Raw genomic sequence first — 12,889 nt, 5'->3', positions numbered from 1 at the left:
CTCTCTCTCTCTCTCTCCGTCAGATCATAAAACTTTCATCTGTCTAACACCACGACCAGAATATGATACAGGAAGGCAGCAAAAAGTAGGATTCCTACGCCAAATGGTTTCTGGGCAAAAAACAGCGACCGGCAGAGAAGAAAAAAAATCCGGCCACGACTACACATTAGAATTTTAAAACGTGGCTTTGAGAGCTCGACTTGTGCTTGAAAGACTCGTTTGGAAGGTTTGTTGTTTGGCATATAAATGATATTCATTTTAAAGAATAACGACAAAAGTATAAACATTAAAAGAAGAAAAAGGAAAGTCACTAGTTTACCAACATCGCATTAGCTCTCTTTGAATTTGTACACGTGCAATCATGTTAAATAGCCTTCATTTTACAATAAAACATGGACAAGGGCCTGAAAGCTTGTAAGTTTAAACGCTGACATCAGATAGCCGCTGACGTCACTTAACCACTGACGTCACATAACCATTGACGTCACATTGCTTCTGACATTTCCTGTGTATGGAGGAGGGTAGGACGAGGCAAAGCGGTGTGGTTTCAACGGTTCAATGCTTGTGATGAGGGAGGGGAGGGGGGGGGGGGCTACGTTGTGTTAGTGATAATAGGCAAGACGGACATCTTTTGGGCCTTAGAACTGTATCAGTTATATATATATGATTAGGGGGGGGGGGGGGCTACGATGTGTTAGCGATGATGGAAAAGGCGGACATTTTTTGGCCTTAGAACTGTAACTATTCTATGTGATGGTTTACACAAGGTTTACAGAGAAAGCACTGCACCTTTAAGCCAAGAGTTCGCCCTGGCATGGTGTCGGCAAGAGGGCGAGACACGGCTTGATATTCCCGCTGTATATGATGGAGGAGAGGAGGATGACCCAAAGTGGCCACACAACCCGAGCCGACAATGACGATACGCCGGACGAGACACCGAGACATGGCCACCTCTTACCACCACTCCGCCAAAATCAATCTTTTGCCTCACAGCGGTGGCTAGCATTAAGACTAACTTTTGGTGTGCGACGTAAATATTTTAGTTGAAATTATAAAGGAGATGAAATTGCAGTTGCAATTACCTGCATCCTGTTTTTTTCCTCAACTTTCATGCCCCCACCTCTTAAAACACCTCTGTTACATACATACATACATACATACATACATACATACATACATACATACATACATACATACATACATACATATATACAAACGAACGAACGAACAAATAAACAAACAACATTTTATTAGCCGGGCAGACTTGCTAGAAAAAACGAAAAAAAACCAATACGCCAAGCAATCAACAAATATCAAGAACAAATTATGCAATTTTCGTTACGATCCCAAAAGAAAGCTAATACAGCGCACAACAATCTTGTTAATTAAGGTTTCATATAAATATGCGAAATATAAATATATAGGAAATGAAAATATATAAAACGAAATACTGTATCAACTGTTACGCATTATAGTAACATTGGATTTTATTTCCATGGGTGACACCCTTAAGTCATTTCCTTGCGAGACGGAACGCCGTAAAGAGAGATGACGTCAAAAGCGTGACGTCAAAAAGGAAGAATGACACAGAGGAAAACACGAGGTTGGAAATGATTATGATAGATCTCTACGCCTACACCGTATGACAGATTATTAGATTTGCAAATTCATACGATGATTTCTATCGATAAAGACTTGAGATATTTGTCTTTTGTACTTCGCGTTAAAAGATGTATGGAAGAGTTGTTTTATTGAATTGTTTTGAGACACGTGCGAAGGCCTATATTCGTAGCGTAGATTTTACTTTGAGTCCATTCACCAAGATCAGTTGATTCTCGTTCCATTTTGGAGAACAATTCAAGTTTTTTTCTCGGGAGTTATATTTCATCACAAACCTGAATTATGCAGGTTTAGATGCTGTTTAGATGCTGGTAGACGCTCGTGTAGATGCAAGCTGGAGATGAATCGGACGCCAACTGAGAGAGAGATGGAACCGTGTTAAAGAACTGATATCACCGTTCACCCCATCGCCGAGATATCCAGGGCATCATCATCGTCATTCACCTCATCGTCGAAGACATCAAGGGCATCCTCAACATCGTTCGTCACATCATCAAGGACATCATCATCATCGTTGAACTCATCGTCAAGACATTAAACTTTAAAGACATCATCTTCATCACCGACGCCGTGTATAAACACTCCGAGAGCTTACAGTCGCTCATTCGGCAAGATCAAACCTCTCACACCTGATCCTTGACCTGTAGTGCCGAGTACGTCGATGCATGAAGATGAGTAACCAAAATTAAAGCCGTTTTTCACTCATTGTAGTGGTGTTCGTCCAGTTGCTTCCAGTGTTTATTCTTTCTGTCGATACTTTTGAGTCTGTCTATCGTTCAATTAAGTTAAAAGGAACCACGCATATCACTAACTATAAAAGCGAACAGCCGCCAAATAATCATACCCTAGACAACATTAACAAAATTCGAGATTCAATCTTGAAAGAGCCGGACACGTGAAAATCCTCCCATCGGATTGTGACATATTGGTTGCCTCGTCCGGGATAGGCTATTTCGTTTAGATACATGTGAAGAAATTGTCTTGTGTGGTTTGTGTGTATTCATTGATCATTCATTAGTTAAGTAATTAGTATATGGTTTATTTGTGTATTTATTTAAAGGAAAACTATAGTGTAGTATGGGTAAAAACTCACTGTAGATCACATCCTTAATGAAGGTAAACTAAATAACACAACCTTACTGAAGGTAAAAACAAAATGTAACTCTCGAGGAAAAAAACAAAACTGGGAAGTGAAAGTTAGATCACTTTCATCTATCTGTAGATCTAGTTCTAGCAGGTAGGATTAGTTGGCAACGTTCTGTTGGGGAACGGCTCAAATTCCTTTCTAAGTAGAACCAACGAAACAAAAAGGAAGTCGAAATGGAGATATTTCGCAAAAACATTTTGAACTAGTTTATTTACGTTCACGCACATGGGAAAAGTCATTTGACTATTTGTGGTGACAGATTCAATGGACAGAGTCTGAGTATCTAGCTAATAAACTATTCATAATATTGAAGATCACGGATACTTTCTTAGTGTTGAAATTAGCTACTTCAATTAGTTCTAAGAAATTTTCTAGATAGAAACCGTGGGATCTTTATATACGTTGGATTACGTATGGTGATAGACTAGAGTGATAATACTGGGAGTCGAGCCGCAGTTGTATTGACCACTCTAGGTCACAGAACGAATGTTTACGAGTTGACAGTAACATTGTTCAGTTACAGTTTGTAATAACTGATTTTTTCCATAAATGCGAAGTAGGTTCGAGATAGTCTGTGATGAGATAAATTCCATGCACAGTACCCGATATAGAAACTTCGCACGTCCTCAAATTTGGAGTGAAGGCGTGTGGTGAGACTGACGTAGAAAGCCAGACAGGTAAGATGGCTACTTCAGTGGATGCAGCCCTGGAAGCGACGAGGATTTTGATGGATAAAGGGAAGTTACTTGGTTTGGAGGGATCTGAGTTGCGTGATTTTGTTCTGGAATGTGAGCGTGAGAATGGTGAGCGTGCGGAACGTGCACGTGAACGTGCTGAACGTGCGGAAATTGCTGAACGTGAACGCGCCGACGCTGAACGTGAACGTGCCGACCGTGTTGAACGTGAAAGAGAAGAACGCGAGCAACAAACTCGACTCGAGGAGTTGAGGATTCAGGTCGAATTAGCTCGCGCAACAAACTCACGCGATCGCGGAGGCGATGAAGAAGAAGGAAATCAGAACAATAACAATCACAGAAATCATAGACCTCGCGATACCGATAACTACCAACCGAAGTTACCATTCCTCGAAGACAAAGACGATGTAGAAGCGTTCCTTCTGCAATTTGAACGTCATGCTGAAGCATCACACTGGGACCCTAACACTTGGTCTGTACGTTTGTCCGCACTGCTAAAAGGTAAAGCACGCACTGCTTACACCAAGATGAAAGTCGCTGATGCACGCGACTACGCCTTGCTCAGGAAGACTTTGCTGGAAAGATTTCAGATTACTGCGGAAACATACAGACAAAGATTCAGAAACACACGGAAAGAAAACGCTGACTCGTACAAAGAGTTCATTACTCAGATTTCCTTGTTCCTCGATCGCTGGGTTGAAATGTCCAATATCGGAGAAAGTTTCGATGATTTCAAAGACCTCATACTGACGGAACAAGTGTATGAAAGCATGCCTACTGAACTCGTCACGTACGTGAAGGATAGAAAACCAAACAGCATTGATGACGTGATCGACACCGTAACTCTCTACGAAGAAAACCGACCCAAAGAAAACCGTAGACATGGGAAGAAACCTGAAGAGAGAGGACACAAGGCAGCACACGGGACGAATTCCACAAACAAGGACAAGGACGAAGGAAATAAAAGCAGAACCAGCGTCAAATGTTTCAGATGTGGAAAATTGGGCCATTTCAAGAAGGATTGTCGCCAGCATCCGAAAGATGAATCAGCCAGTGCCGCATTTCAAGACGAGAATGACGTCGAGGGGAATGCGACACATGATCAACTGTGCGACAAATGTGTTCACAAGAAATTCACCAAACTGTCCCAAATCGTAGTTGAAGGCCAGGTAGTCACTGCTTTCCGCGACACCGGAAGCACCTCTACGATTGTTGATTCCAAACTAGTACCAGCTAGCAAGATTACTACGCGCACAAAAGAAACGTCTTTGGCGAAGAAATCAGTGAAAGAGAAACTATCGGTCGCACACGTTTACATGGACACGCCGTACTTCGTGGGAGAAACCGAAGTTAGCGTCATGGAGAATCCTGTCCATCCTGTGTTGATTGGAAACTCGATGGGTGTAGGATCGGAGAAAATCGAGACACCTGTATATCCAGTCCGTGAGACCGTAATCCCTGAAACCACTGCAACAGCCGTTACCCGAGGACAAGAAAAACGTGAAGAGGAGGGGAATGCGTCAATTCCCAGTTTTCCTATGGAAGGAAAGATCTTCACCGTTGCTGATCTAAAGAGAGAACAGCAAGACGACAAAAGCCTTGAGAAATTACATGTGTTGGCACGAACGAATGTAACTCGAGGGCGAGTTCAGTTCATCTATGACAAGGACGTGTTATATCGCCAATACAGTGACAAGCAAGGAAAGGACCACCGACAAGTAGTAGTACCTCACAAGATGCGGGCAAAGGTATTGTCCACCGGACACGACACGGCGATGTCGGGCCATCTCGGACAGAAGAAATCAAGAGAACGGATTTGGCAAGATTTTTTTTGGCCGGGGATCGTGGGTGACATCAAACGCTACTGCAGTTCTTGTGACGTATGCCAACGTACTATGCCAAAAGGACGGACGAGGAAGGTACCTCTGGGAAAGATGCCTCTGATTGAAACTCCGTTCAAGCGTGTAGCCGTTGACATAGTAGGACCAATCAAACCCATGTCTGAGACAAAGAAGCAGTATATCCTAGTGATGGTGGATTTCGCGACCAGATATCCTGAAGCTGTTGCTCTCAAAGACATAAAGGCAGAAACCGTGGCTGACGCGCTATGGACATTCTGGACAAGATTGGGACTTCCAGAAGAAGTATTGACCGACAACGGAGCGCAGTTCACCAGCGAGTTGATGACTCAAGTCAACCAACTGCTCGCAATCAAGGGATTGACAACTTCACCTTGGCATCCTCAATGCAATGGTGTTGTAGAACGTTTCAATGGAACTTTGAAAGCGATGCTCAAGAAGATGACTTTTGAACAACCGACCAAGTGGGACCAGTACTTGCCAGCACTACTGTTCGCATACCGAGAAGTTCCCCAAGATTCACTTGGATTTTCTCCTTTCGAACTTCTGTATGGGCGGACAGTGCGTGGACCAATGCAAGTATTGCGTCAACTGTGGACGGAAGAAGAAAGCAACGACGAGATACGCACGACGGCTGAACATGTTATTGATCTGCGAAATCGCATTGAAGAAACGTGCAAGATCGCCCGCGACCATCTCGCCAAGTCAGCAATACGACAAGCTCACTTCTACGACAAGAAGACGAAGAAGAGAGAACTCATTGTCGGCACCAGAGTTTTGCTTCTACTGCCAACGAAACACAACAAGCTAGAACTTGCATGGAAGGGACCATACGTGATCGAGGAGCAGATCAACTCATTTGATTACAAGATCAAAGTGGGTCGCCAAACTCGTGTCTATCACATCAACCTTTTGCGAGAGTACCATGAACGAGAAATGATCGCTGAACCAGAGAAACTTCCAGAAGAAGTGGTGGAACAGAGCGCGATAGTCGTCGAAGATCTGGAAGAACAAGATGACGAAATATTCGCCAACATGGGACCTGATCCCAGCATACTCATTCCGTCTACAAAACGTACCGAGAATGAGAAAGATGTACATGTAGCTGACACATTGACGGCAAGACAACAACGTGAAGTCAGAGACGCATGTACAGAATTCAGCGCATCGTTGACTGATGTACCAAAAGCTACGACTCTAGAAATCTGCAACATCAAGATGACTGATGATCGACCTGTGTACGTGAAACCACGACCCATACCTCATGCGTTAGTGGACGTGGTGGAACGTGAAGTGAAGGAGATGTTGGATTTGAAGGTTATCGAACCAGCCACTTCACCCTACAACGCTCCGATAGTGATCGTGAAGAAAGCACAGGGTAAAGCAGTGCGTTTCTGCAATGATTTCAGAGAAGCAAATAAAGTCATCGAGAACGACGCTGAACCAATCACAGATGTGGAACATCTATTCTCTGAACTCGCCGATGCACGATACTTCAGCAAGTTGGACTTGACCAAAGGATATTGGGCGATTCCCATCAAAGAGGAAGACCGAGACAAGACAGCGTTTACGACCTCATTAGGGCAAATGAGGTGGATCAACATGCCATTTGGATTGAAGACCGCGGGAAGCGTTTTCAACCGAATGATGCGGAAGCTTCTGGGTCCTCTCAATCGCAAAGACGTCTACCATTTCATGGATGACATCCTGATCGCGACTGCAACATGGGAACAACACATTGAAGCGATCAAGGCCGTCCTGAAAGCCCTGGAAGACGCCAACCTTGCAGCGAAACCCTCCAAGTGCTACTTCGGTTATGAACAACTGCAGTATCTGGGACATGAGATCGGAAGAGGGAAGAGATGGCCTGTCGACGACAAGGTCGACAAGATACAAAAGGCTCAACCTCCTACCACCAAGAAGGAACTGAGAGCTTTTTTAGGTCTGACCGGGTTTTATAGGATTTACGTCCCGGCGTATTCCTCGATCGCAGCACCACTGACAGACAAGACCAAAAAGCAAGAACCGGAAAAGGTCAAGTGGACTCCTGCCTGTCAGGTGGCGTTCGACACACTGAAAGCCAAGCTAGCTGAACAACCGATCATCCAGATGCCAGACCATACACTCCCATACATCCTCAGAACTGATGCTTCAGACAAAGGAATGGGAGCTGTTCTACTTCAAGACAAGGGAGAAGGTCTGCAGCCGATCGCGTATGCCAGCAAGAAGCTGTCAGAGACAGAACAGAAATATGCCACCGTAGAGAAAGAATGCTTAGCGACCGTCTGGGGAATCCAGAAATTTGAGCGTTATCTCTACGGAAGACATTTCATACTGGAGACGGACCATCAACCTCTTCAGTATCTACAGCGGATGAAACCAACCAATGCCAGACTGATGCGCTGGGCACTGCAACTTCAACCGTACGTCTTCACCGTGAAGATCATTCCCGGCAAAGACAACATTGGAGCAGACTACCTCAGCCGTGCTACCATGAACTGAGGGAGACCATGGCAATGGTCGTCACAACTCAGAGATACTACCTGATTGTGAAGGGAATTCTGATCATAGATCCACGGAAACAATTAGTAGAATGTTATACACATATAGTATTAATGTAACTATTATGCATGTTCATAGATTGTATAAAATCTTCCCTTCCAAGGGCGTGTGTTACGCATTATAGTAACATTGGATTTTATTTCCATGGGTGACACCCTTAAGTCATTTCCTTGCGAGACGGAACGCCGTAAAGAGAAATGACGTCAAAAGCGTGACGTCAAAAAGGAAGAATGACACAGAGGAAAACACGAGGTTGGAGATGGTTATGATAGATCTCTACGCCTACACCGTATGAAAGATTATTAGATTTGCAAATTCATACGATGATTTCTATCAATAAAGACTTGAGATATTTGTCTTTTGTACTTCGCGTTAAAAGATGTATGGAAGAGTTGTTTTATTGAATTGTTTTGAGACACGTGCGAAGGCCTATATTCGTAGCGTAGATTTTACTTTGAGTCCATTCACCAAGATCAGTTGATTCTCGTTCCATTTTGGAGAACAATTCAAGTTTTTTTCTCGGGAGTTATATTTCATCACAAACCTGAATTATGCAGGTTTAGATGCTGTTTAGATGCTGGTAGACGCTCGTGTAGATGCAAGCTGGAGATGAATCGGACGCCAACTGAGAGAGAGATGGAACCGTGTTAAAGAACTGATATCACCGTTCACCCCATCGCCGAGATATCCAGGGCATCATCATCGTCATTCACCTCATCGTCGAAGACATCAAGGGCATCCTCAACATCGTTCGTCACATCATCAAGGACATCATCATCATCGTTGAACTCATCGTCAAGACATTAAACTTTAAAGACATCATCTTCATCACCGACGCCGTGTATAAACACTCCGAGAGCTTACAGTCGCTCATTCGGCAAGATCAAACCTCTCACACCTGATCCTTGACCTGTAGTGCCGAGTACGTCGATGCATGAAGATGAGTAACCAAAATTAAAGCCGTTTTTCACTCATTGTAGTGGTGTTCGTCCAGTTGCTTCCAGTGTTTATTCTTTCTGTCGATACTTTTGAGTCTGTCTATCGTTCAATTAAGTTAAAAGGAACCACGCATATCACTAACTATAAAAGCGAACAGCCGCCAAATAATCATACCCTAGACAACATTAACAAAATTCGAGATTCAATCTTGAAAGAGCCGGACACGTGAAAATCCTCCCATCGGATTGTGACATCAACGAAACAAAAGCAAAATTCAGTTGGATTCCACCATTTCCACAGATCACAGTTCCGTTCAGTTACTCTTTTGCAGAAGATGGCATCTATATAGAATGATTTCTATTCTATTATACATAGCTTTGTAATAAAATGGAAACAAATTAAAACAAAGCAAACCTATTTTCAGTTGGAATATAACGTGTGTGTTTGTATCAAAATGTCCAGTGGCCAAGCTTGCATGTATCTGTAGCTTACCCTTTTTAACTTTACACGTGATGAATTGTGTATGATGACCTCTCGGTTTGCACGTACACACGCAACACGGGAGCCGGGGCCGGTGTAACACGACATTTTCACTCCACGAAAAATGTACTCCGGAGTAAACATTTCCTACGAAATGCTTACTCCGAGTACACCTTTTGTACGAAAAAAGAACTCCCCAAGCCACGACAAAATTACTCCCTCCATGTAATTTTTACTCCCCATTTTTTTTTACTTCCAGTAAAAAATCGTGTACGCGAAAATGGGATGCGGGCGAAGGAATAATGCCAACATGTGATCCCGCGCAAACGAATGTCGCGCTACCCTCCCTCCACCCCTTCCACCACCAAGACTAACAAGGGGACAAGGGAGTAAAAATGTCGTACACCTGGCATGGGAAGTTAAATTTCTCGTGTAAGGGTGGAGTAATTTATTCGTTATTTATTCGTCAGGGGAGTAACATTTTTGTACGAACTGTTTACTCGGAACTCACCTGTCGTGGGGAGTAATTTTCTCGTGTTATGGGGGGAGTACTTTTTTCGTAAAGGGAGTAACATTTTCGTACGAAACTTTTACTCCGGAGTAAACATCTCGTGGGAGTAATTTTCTCGTGTTACACCGGCTTGAGAGAGACAGAGGCAGCTAGATGTCGGGGACATTAAAGTATTATGTGACAAAGGATGAGCAACGCGATCCCGGGCTTTTAGCTTCTGCTTCATAATCCTTATCTGTTCGTCGCCATAACTACCGTCTGTTTACACCGACAACATCGGTAGGGGGGAGTGGTGGGAGGGGAGGGGGCGGGAGAGTGATGATGATGATGATGATGATGATGATGATGATGATGATGATGATGATGATCATCATCATCATCATCATCATCATCATCATCATCATCATCATCATCTTCATCATTATCTCTCACAGAGAGACAGACAAGACAGACAGAGAAAGACAGAGACGGGAATACAGTGTGTGACTAGAGAGAGAGAGAGAGAGAGAGAGAGAGAGAGAGAGAGAGAGAGAGAGAGAGAGGGAGAGAGAGAGAGAGAGAGAGAGAGAGAGAGAGAGAGAGAGAGAGAAAGAGAGAGAGAGAGAGAAAGAGAGGGGGCAGAGAGAGAGAGAGAGAGAGAGAGAGAGAGAGAGAGAGAGAGAGAGAGAATTGAGCTTTGAGGCCACTGGCAAAGTCTCAAATAAGTTGACTACGTACAAAAGATAGATGGACAAATAGGCAGACAGACAGACAGACAGACAAACGGACACACAGATAGATAGATAAATAAATAGATAGATAAATAGATATAAAGATATCGGAAAAAAAGAGTCACAAAACAGAGAGCAAGAGGAAAAGAGAGGAATAGAAAATCCAAGAGATATTATACCATAGCGAATCATGCAGGTAAAGCACCTTCAGGCCACGCTGCCAGAGCGACACTGAGATAACAGGTAGGACAGCGCAGTAATCCCATGTCAGCGCCACAAAGCCTGTCAGGTGTGTCCATGCCACGGGCAGGTAATCAGACACAACCATCATATCTCACCCCCACCACCTCCAATAACAGTCGCCATGTCGCCCTCCATAAGTGCGGATCCAGAGGGGGCCCACCCAAACCTTTTTGCACAAACTTGAAATTTTTTTTTCAAGGAAGCAAAATCCTGCTATCTAGAGCCACCTGAGCTCATAAACTGTCATTTAATCATCTCTCTCTCTCTCTCTCTCTCTCTCTCTCTCTCTCTCTCTCTCTTTTTCTCTCTCTCTCTCTCTCTCTCTCTCTCTCTCTCTCTCTCTCTCTCTCTCTCTCTCTATCTCTCTCTCTCTTTTTCTCTGAAGGGGGGGGCCCGGGCCCCCTTAGCCCCCCCCCCCTCTAAATCCGCCACTGCTCCATGTTCATGTTTCAGCCGCGGGACGGGCACAATAATCCATGGTAGTATTCTCCACACCTCCCGAAACATCGATTACAGGGGTAAGGAGCGGGTAGGCGACATACTAACAGATTACTCACGCCAGGGACTAACACCAAAATACATACTTATACCCATGATGGATATAGAGAGTAGATCGCCTCTGCCACACAGCAGCAGATATCTTCTGACTAACAGATCACTCATTATGCCAAAGGCTGACACCAAATTACATACTTGTACCAATGATGTATCATGAAGAGTGTTTGGGGCTCTACGGCACGGGCAAAGCACCAGCGTATAAAGGTTTATTTGTGCTAACAACAATTTGTTTGTTTGTTTGCTTAACGCCCAGCAGACCACAAAGGGCCATATCAGGGCGGTGCTGCTTTGACATATAACGTGCGCCACACACAAAACAGAAGTCGCAGCACAGGCTTCATGTCTCTAACCCAGTCACATTAGTCTGACACCGGACCAACCAGTCCTAGCACAAACCCCATAATGCCAGACGCCAGGCGGAGCAGCCACTAGATTGCCAATTTTAAAGTCTTAGGTATGACCCGCCGGGGTTCTAACCCACGACCTCCCGATCACGGGGCGGACGCCTTACCACTAGGCCAACCGTGCCGGTTGTGCTAAAAATGAGAATCTACAAAGACCATAGTTATATATAATCATAAAGAAAACTCTCGAATTACCAATATTGTTATTCATCATCGTGTGTCAGTTACAGTTAGTTTATGACTCATCTCTTTAGAGACAATGCCCACTGCCGCCAAATTAAAAGTCTTCCTCTAGTTGAAATATATTGATCTTTTTCAGCGGTGTCCATTGCCTTCTTATTTAATTAAAGTTGCTTAGCAGAAAAGATTACTGTGATATTATGGTTTCCACTTTTGGCAAATCTTTCTGGCCAGACAGTATGCATTACACGCAGGCTGTCGTGACAGAACAAGGTTGGCCTTAACGGGTGACTGCATGCATAGGAAATATGAGGGCAGGGAGATTATTATTTTTTTCACACATGCAGGAGGGACGGGAGGGACAGGGAAGGGGGGGGGGGGTGGGGGTCCAACGACGCGCGACACGCACAGACCCAGCAGCGCGAGTAGTAATTATGAGTGGACATAGCCTTCTTTGTTAACGTGGTGGCTTGTCAGTAGCTGGATGGATACCGCATCGTGACAAACTCCCGTTACATGCTTGATGGTAGGGTGGGGTGGGGGGAGGAAGTAATGTGATGATCCTTGAAGCTAAAACAATATGAAAAGCCAGCTATAACGTTGCCGACAACATCAGACGACCTTCCTTGTTGCCGCTGTCCATAAGGCCCCCCCCCCAAAAAAAAATAGTCTGTTTACGGTAACCCGACCGACCCTATTTTTTTCGCGCGACCCTAGACTTTTTTTTGGCATTTGGAAAAAAAAAAAAAAAAAAAAAAAAATCCCGACCTACCGACCCTATTTTGTTGGCCTATGTTACCGTAAACAGACCTATTTTTTTTTGGCCTAACAATCCAACCAACATACGAACGACTCTTGCCACGACATCTGAGACGCTTGATAATAGACCGGCGTAACTGTCATTACAAATTTTTTTTTATTATTCTCTTTATTTATATAGCGCCTTATCCGAAGTTCAAAGCGCTTTATGCCGTGTGAGAT

At 44.1% G+C, this 12,889-nt stretch overlaps 1 protein-coding gene across 1 annotated transcript in view; it reads right to left on the bottom strand.

Annotated features, from left to right (window-relative positions):
- The window catches only part of LOC138965183 (uncharacterized), a gene marked incomplete in the record, with an annotated part of 64,249 nt that overhangs the window by 30,354 nt on the left and 21,006 nt on the right, over window positions 1-12,889 (bottom strand).

This window comes from Littorina saxatilis, linkage group LG4, assembly GCF_037325665.1.
Source record: "Littorina saxatilis isolate snail1 linkage group LG4, US_GU_Lsax_2.0, whole genome shotgun sequence".
Classification (NCBI taxonomy): Eukaryota; Metazoa; Mollusca; class Gastropoda; order Littorinimorpha; family Littorinidae; genus Littorina; species Littorina saxatilis.
The sequence above is the reverse complement of the archived record's forward strand: the minus strand, read 5'-3'. Positions and strand labels throughout refer to the sequence as shown.